Source organism: Lethenteron reissneri, chromosome 63 (assembly GCF_015708825.2).
Source record: "Lethenteron reissneri isolate LAM-NWPU_2019-01 chromosome 63, ASM1570882v1, whole genome shotgun sequence".
Taxonomy (NCBI): Eukaryota; Metazoa; Chordata; class Hyperoartia; order Petromyzontiformes; family Petromyzontidae; genus Lethenteron; species Lethenteron reissneri.
Window position 1 is genome coordinate 173,705 of NC_083841.1, and position 8,313 is coordinate 182,017.

The window sequence follows — 8,313 nt, forward strand, 5'->3', positions numbered from 1 at the left end:
ATAACGAGACGACTTCGAGACACGACTTGTAGAGGGTTTCTTATTATTTCTTAATACTTTAACGACAGGGTCACAGAGTAACATAAGCACTGACTGACTTATAGCTTAGCCATCCATACAGCGACATCGGCAACACATAACTATATAGCTGGCTAACTATAGTGACGACGTCGATGAAGACTGTATAGCTGGCTGGCTATGCAGCGACGACGACGAAGAGATGGCAGCGATGACGGTGATGACAGCCAGGACCCAAACCCCCACGACAGCCCGAACCCCCGTTTGCCTTTCCCTTACATTCACCCAGTATGGCCAAGCCCCACCGCCCTTGGCCACGCCCCTCTTCTGGAACTCTCTCGCGAGTTCCAGGAGCTTCCAGTCCAATCCCCTCTTTGACCCTTGACCCAGTTATGCCCCCCTTGTGGTCGGCTGCATAAGTGTCATTCTATACCGCTCCCATACCCGTAGTTAGCACTCTTGGCCACCAGATGGCATACCCCACAATCAGGCAGCATGTTCTATTTCGTTTTAAAATCCAGTGACATCCTATGCGACTTAATTATTTCTTAGTAGAATACTTATCTACTAAGGAAAGCCTCGCTGAGTGTCAAGCTTCTTTTTCAGGAGGGTGCTGTTAAGTTTTCACATTAGGGGGCGATGTTGCTGCTGCTGTGCGTAATCCCATTTGAGTAATTTGCAGGTAAACTTTCAGCATTGGGATCTTTTGTAAAAAAGCTACATTGTACGTGATATAGCTATGGGAGGAAACCAGTGATCCCAGATGAAACCCATGCAGAACAAGAGATAACATACAAATTTCACACACTATCACTTACCACCACTCACACATGCACACACTCTGCGGAACAGGGAGAGGACATACAAATTCCACATGTAAAGGCAACCGAGTCGCTAATCCCTTCTTGCTGTGAGGCAGAAGTGTTACCACTACACCTCCCTGCTACCACTTAATGCACTATTTATCTCTGCAGCTTTGTACTGAAGAGCTACCTGATTTATGCCTGGAATTCTCGAGAAAAGATATGACTCTGCACAGCATATGAAGCCCCAAAATCGTTACCTGAGCCTCACAGCCGAGCGGGCTGAAGGTGCAGGGCACCTGGGCTTGCTGACAGTCGACCTCCAGATGCGGCCCCAGCTGTTGTAAAGACAAACGTAGCAATTGATCACAGAATGTTACATCGCCAAAAACTCATGTCAGGGAATCACCACCCATAATCAATCTACTGCTGGATTAAGGCATCCTCAAGCCACTGCTGCTTCTCATGATCCTGCTTTTTATATTGTTGCACATTTTTATTGACGCTGACATATCTACTGCAATAGTTGCGTAGGAGGTTATTGCTATGCCCATTACACCTTCAGGACGCAACGTCTTCAGAATGTAGCTACCACGCGCGCTTACAATAATTAATCTACTTTATTTATACTGCGTCATTCATGCAATGCGCATTGTAAAATGCTGTCCAAGTCGTAATGTGCAGTATTCGCACAGAGGTGCAGGAATTTACATGCAAGTGTGAAGGTAGCCAGAACCAGCAATACCTGAATAAAATCCACGTGTGCGAGGTTGTAACGCTTAATCCTCATCCAGGTGGAACAGAGAAAATGTATCTATTTGCTCGACTACCATATTCTGGACAAGCCAGGAGATGGCAGTGATGGAACAGATGACTCACCTGTTCCCGGATCAGCTCCTGTTGGCAGTGTTTGCAATTCACCACGACGAGTGGACACATCTGTTCATGGTTCTGCAGAAAAGCAAAGCAAACAGAAAACACACAGCAATGTGTTAGTCACTGACAGAAGCACATATTTTAGATTATTTAGCTCGTTGAATATTCATGCTCTTTTAATTATATAAATGTTTACATTTTATAGACAAATATTATAATGGAAATAGATATTATGCTTTTTAACCCACCCCGAGAATGTGCCACATTCATTGGGTTGAGCAGGGTGGAGAGTTTAACACCACCAGGATCTCACTTGTCATTAGTTTACTATTACACTTTTTTACCTAGGGAAGCCTCACCGAGTCTTAAGACTGTTTTCAGGAGGGTCCTGCCAAGTATTTGGAGTAGGGGGCAATGTTGAAATGTTTCATCCCAACGGAGTCATTTGCAGGTAATTTCTCAGCAATGGTAATTTGGCCAGTTCCAGTTACACTGGTGTTTTTTAGGTGTGGGATGAAACCAGAGAACCCGAAGGAAGCTCATGCAGAACACAGAGAACATACAAACTCCACACAGCAAGGCGCCCGAGTCGGAAATCGAACCCAAGTCCTTCTTGCTGTGAGGCGCAAGTGCTACCACTCCAAGACCCTCCTGCCCAGAATATAATCGGAATATATCGCAGCCACAGTCTAACCTTTGAGTCCTGGTATGCCATCTTCTCACAGCAGTGGAGACAAGTGACGATGCGTCTCATGCACTCCTGCTCCTCGTGCTTTGCCAGGTCCCGCCGGCACACAGGCATCTCACAGCGCACACACGGCCCTGCGCGTACTCACAACGCAACTGGTGTTCCTGCACACATGCACACACGAAGGGCATTATACAACATTCAGTCAAAGTGTAAGTGATGTCTTGGTCAGATAAGCAGTGCATCGATGAGGTGGCTTGGTGGTAGAGTGAATTCACGTTCTGGTTGGGGGTTGACTCAACCCATCATACCTCCATTCAGGGTCAATAAAAAAGTACCATAATTGGTTCTTTACCCTTCTATCTGGCAACAAAACTGACACCTTTTTGCAAGGAGTTGCAAGGAGTCATGTTTGCATAGACCGCAATACCTGCAGTCATAATACATAATACAAACAAAAGAACATAACTCTGATAATGTGCACTGTCAGAGTTATGTTCTTTTGTTTGTATTATGACTGCAGGTATTGCGGTCTATGCAAACATGACTCCTTGCAAAAAGGTGTCAGTTTTGTTGCCAGATAGAAGGGTAAAGAACCAATTATCATATTTTTACTGGCAAATGAGGTCCCCATAGTGAAAAAAGTACCAGTTTGTGTGAAAGTCAACAGTGGTTCTTTGGAAAGACTTGCCTCCACCATCATAACGTGGAATATCCATCACTGGCTCGTGGCTGTAAACAGGAGCGGAATACTGCCTAAATGTAAATTTGAGCTTGAATTATGCCATGGGAATGATTCGGGATGCGGTGTAGGAAATGGCTGGGGCTTCTCACCTGTAGGGCACGCAGCTCGCCGCGGTGACCACACGGCTTGTTGGGACATCGCACGGTGAGCGACAGGATCTCGCGCTTGGCAAAGTTATCGGGGAAGAGTTGTCCCTCATGGAGCACGGCGTTATCCACGGGGCACTTGGGACCGGCGTCCCTAAGTCAGTAACATGGAATGCATATTTGAACCTGAAGTTGTAAAAATGTTAACGCACACACTAAAAAATAGTCTACACAGTTTAGACAATTATTACAGAAGCAGCCAGACAAAGAGGCATCGTGTACAGGGGGGGATGCACGGATATCCCTGGCTCTGATTGTTTTATCCCTGGGACTGCACTTTCACTTGCCATCCCAGGCGGTGGGGGAGGGGTCGGGGGGGATAATGCGCAATGCCAGGGTTAAGCCTGGTTCGTGGGAGGCTGCTTGGGAATCACAGGTCCTGTAGGGGCGGGAGGCTGGCTGCGAGATAGCCAGGAGATAGCAGTATGGCAATAGATTCTTTAATATATTTGTGCGGTGCTTTGGGCGTGAACCCCTCCTATGCGCCAGGTGTTTCATCCGGGCTCTCCGGTTTACTCCCACAAGAAGCCAAACTCTCATTAATGGAATTGGCCAAACCTAACAATGTAGCAGGACCCGCCTGAAAAATTATTGAGACTCAGTGAGGCTTCCCAAGGTAAAACACATGATTATGTAAAAGTGCACGCATAGTGTAATAGCACCGGCTGCTGTCCAGCAGCGGCAACTGTGGTGGACAAACAGTGCACACGCCGGTGAGCATATACACGGCTGTGTGTCGGCAGGGCGGAGGAACTGGGGCAAGGGTCATGGAAGACCCCATCTGGGAGCCCCTGGAACCTGCTAGTGGGTTCCAGAAGGGAGGCGTGGCCAGTGCGGATCCAGGCCGCGCTGGGAGCATAAAAGCAGCTGAGAGCCGGAGCTCAGGGCTGCCGGTTCTGGGAGTGGACTCGTCTCGTCGTCGCTGTCGTCTTCGCCGCCTTCTTCACTAGATATTACACGGCCGGAGAGTTGTTGGCTGTCTCGGTCAGTTGCCATCAGTGTTACACGGTCAGGATTGTGTTAGGCTCGGCTAGATGACTAGTGAGAGTGCGAGGGCGAACCTGTGAAGTGTGTAGGTGTTAATAAAAAAGGTGCCTCCTGGAAACCCTTGTCCTCCAAATCGCTGACATTACACATGTAACATTCGTTGGCAATATCACCTGCTGTTGCTGCTGTGTGTGCAGGTGTCATACATTTCAGCGGCTTGTCACAATCTCGTATTGCATGAAGGCCTCATTGTGTCGGTCAGAAATATTGTTTGACCATTCTTTAACCTGTTTAGTATTCCCTGTTGGTGGAATTTCCGTAAAAAAATTGTAGATAGTCTGTTTGTGAAAATGTGGAATATTTTGGCGGCCCAGGATGGTAGTGCAGTGGTAACACTTGTACCTCAAAGTATGAATTGCCTGGGTTCAATTCCCAAATCGGGTGCTTTTTCCGTGAAGAGGTGTATATTTTCCTCCTATTCTGCACGAGTTTCCTCTGGGTTCCCGAGTTTCCTCCCATTACATACAAAGAAACACACGGAAACCGGTATTGGCCAAACATCCCCAAGCTGAAGAATTACCTGCTAATGTCTCAATTGAGATGACACATCACATCATCGCTACTTACTGCAACTTGTCAAGTCGCTCCTGAAATAGTCTTGAGATTATGTGAGGCTTTCCTGAGTAAACAAGCGTAATAATAATGACATTTTACAGATAACTCTTCCCTCCCATCATCTGTAAAACATCCTGGCTGAAACTGGCAGGGTCCGACATCTTCATGACACTGAGAGCAGCTCTATTGAAGCCATGTGTGTGGGAATGTCCAGTGTATGTGGGAAGGCCCAGCGCACCTCATGGAGTGCAGGATGCATGCTCTGCAGAAGCGGTGTCCGCAGGGAGTCTGCACGGGCTCCCTCAGTGCCATCAGGCAGATGGGGCACTCGTACTTGCTCTCAAGGGCGGCTCAAAGTCAGCCTCGTAGCCTTGAGCCTCGGTGGCCGAGTCATCGCCAGACACCGAATGGAAGGAAAGACCGCTCTCTGAACAATCGGTTGTGTCTCCTGGCGTGCGCAATCCCCGTGCGCTGCAGCACGCCTCATCGTCCACTTCGTGACCAACCCACACAGCTCATTGTGCCACGCGGCCCCACGGCCCGGATGGGGCCTGCACAGAACCTAGTGGTACACGTAGGGGGAAGTTGTGACCAGGCATAAGTACAAAAGATCACAGGAGTGGTGAAAGCAAGTCAGTCTCCCATCGCTGACCTCATCACACAGACCCCACTCTACCCTGGTATGCACACACACAACCGGCAGGAAATTTGCACGCAGGCATTGCGCGCACATATAGATACAAGTTCTTCGCATCAGCCCAACTTTGCTGATAAATGTCAATCTGGCCCACAGTTTGCTGGTATTTCGGAGAGTGAAATATTAACTCTCCGGAAGGCCGTGTGGCCAATGGGAAGTGTAAATGTTTTTGCGGAGAGATATGTGAAGGTGGATTTCTGACTAGCTTCAGGAGTGACATGTCCCTGTCTCTGTTTTCTTAACATAAACCTGTTACCTCCATGAAGTCTAAAAACCTGCCCCGTATACAGTTTGTGATGTTATTTATATTGATACAATTTTTTTAACGTAAGGTACAGCCCTGCAATTGCTTAAGCCAATTTCGGCGCCGAGGATGTTCACGAGAGGAACATCTGGGGGGGGTATTGGGTTTACTCTTCCACAATGACCAGGCGTGTTGGAGGAGGTGGGCATAACCCCCCACTCTTCGTCCCATCACACGCGACGGCCGATCAATGAAGTTGCGGTGACCCCATTTACACTGTGCTGGGTGCACAGGGGCGGCGGAGTAAACTTTCCCGATTGTGTTCACAGCCGCGCCGGGAGATGGAATTAAACCGGTGCGACTGGATTGCAAGTCCAGTGTGTGCTGTTACATTACGGCAGCTACCTATAAACATACACAATGCGGCCGGAAAACACGGTCACGGCAAAATCTCACGAACCACCCAGTGACTTCGACGCGGTCCGGCCTCCTCGCCTGGCGCCCGCAGCCGCGGCCAGGCGAGCCGGGGCCCTTGCCCCGTGCGGCCTCTGGGCCTCACATGAGCCACTCATCACATTTTATAATACTCTTCCAATGGTGTAACGCATTAATCTAAATATATCTTCCAATGCTCTTTGGTTCTTTCGCTAAAGTTACGTGGAAAGAAAATAAATTAAACAATAGAATACGACGTTTCGATTACAACACAAGCAGTCGTCATCAGGTAGAACTACATTTTGAGAGACAAAACAGACACAGAGACACACAGACACAAGCAGAGAGAGAGACACACAGAGACACAGAGAGAGATACAGACAGACAGAGAGAGACACACACACACATAGACACACAGACAGACACACAAGCGAGAGAGACAAACACAGACACCGGAGACACAACATAGACACACAGAAACTCTGTGTGTCTCTCTGCTGTGTGTCTGGTGTTGTCTCTCTCTGCTTGTATGTCTGTCTGTGTTCTATGTGGTGTGTCTCTCCTCCTGTGTCTCTCTCTGCTTGGTGTCTCTCTGTGTGTCTGTGTTGTCTCTCTCTGCTTGTGTGTCTGTCTGTGTCTGTGCTGTGTCTCTCTCTCAAATGTAGTTCTACCTGATGACGGTTGCTTGTGTTGCAATCGAAACTTCGTATTTTATTATTTAATTTATTTTCTTTCTAAGTGACTTTACCGAAAGAACCAAAGAGTAATTCCTGCAGTCACGAAAGCTTCAAATCAAATATCTTTCCAATGGTTTAGCGCAATACATGCGGGCGAATGTGTATGTGGCCACGTTGTTTGCAGCACACTGTAAACCACGCGCTCGCAGCGCGACACCCACCGGCTGTCCAGAGCCCGGAGCTCGGATCTCGGCAGTGACCGGAGCCCCGGTCACTTGGCCGAGGACGCCGCTACTACTCGGAGCTCGCCGGTGCGCGGACCCCACTGCCGAAAGCGACTGCGACTCGGCCTCCAGAGCTCGGGTCTAGGGTACAGCTGTTTAGTCGTCAGGGTGGTCAGAGCCTGGTGCTCGGACTCAGGAATTTCATTGTCATACCTCGCACCCGGTGGCTCGAACCTCGGACACCTGCACCGGGACCTCGGACCCCGGTTCTCGGCGCCCTTTGAACCGCGACGCTGCCCCCTGAAGTCGCCCTCCGACACTCGACCTCGGCCCCCGGTGCCTCGCTTCCTTCATCCGGGGACTCGGCCCCCACGTCACGTGACCTCGGGGAAGCCCCGTGACGTCACGACTAGGGGGGGGCGGGGCGCTATCTCCACCCAGGCTCTATCCGCTGCTGAATGGCCCAGAGGCCTGGCGCCCACCCACCCACCCCGCAGGGCGAGACGCGCACCTCCACCCCGCAGGGCGAGACGCGCACCTCCAGCCCGCAGGGCGAGCCGCTCGCACCGCCTCGCAGCTGCGGCGGCCGTCCCCGCGGGCGAGATCCCCTCCGAGGCTGCGACTCCCCCACGGACTCGACCGCCGTCTCCCCTCGCCACGCGTCCTGCACGAGCCCCCCGTGAACAAGAGGCAGGCTCGAGACGTCGTCTGGTTTACGTGTTCATGCGTACGCGCACTTATAAAGGCACCCGCAATGTTGTACAAAACCAATAAAACATTCCGATTAAGTGAGGGGTTTCACATGATTGCTTTTTCATTGCTTTCATGGCTTTATTTTGGTGATTTCGAAAAGTGTATTGGTTTAGCCATGTTTGTTTGTTGTAGTACAGAGTTAGACTGATGGCCTTAATCTAAGCTGTCTTGTGGTTGTTGTTGTTGTTTGACTTGCATCCCACTGGGATTTTTGCACACAGCGTTGGTGTACGGTGTTTTTTTCTGCAATATTTTTGCTGTCTTTTCTTGGATTTTCTGTTAGCACTTAGTCACATATTCACTTTAAGATGTTTTTTGTTCATGTTTTTGTTTTTTGTTTGTTGCGGTTGCACCCGATTCAAGAGCTGAATGGCTCACAGGGCTATACCTAATAAATGAACTTGA

General features: G+C 49.5%; 1 pseudogene; it reads right to left on the reverse strand.

The window, feature by feature from the left end:
* Positions 1 to 877: 877 nt before the first annotated feature.
* LOC133358784 (TNF receptor-associated factor 6-like) lies at positions 878 to 7,509 on the reverse strand (annotated as a pseudogene).
* Positions 7,510 to 8,313: the final 804 nt, after the last annotated feature.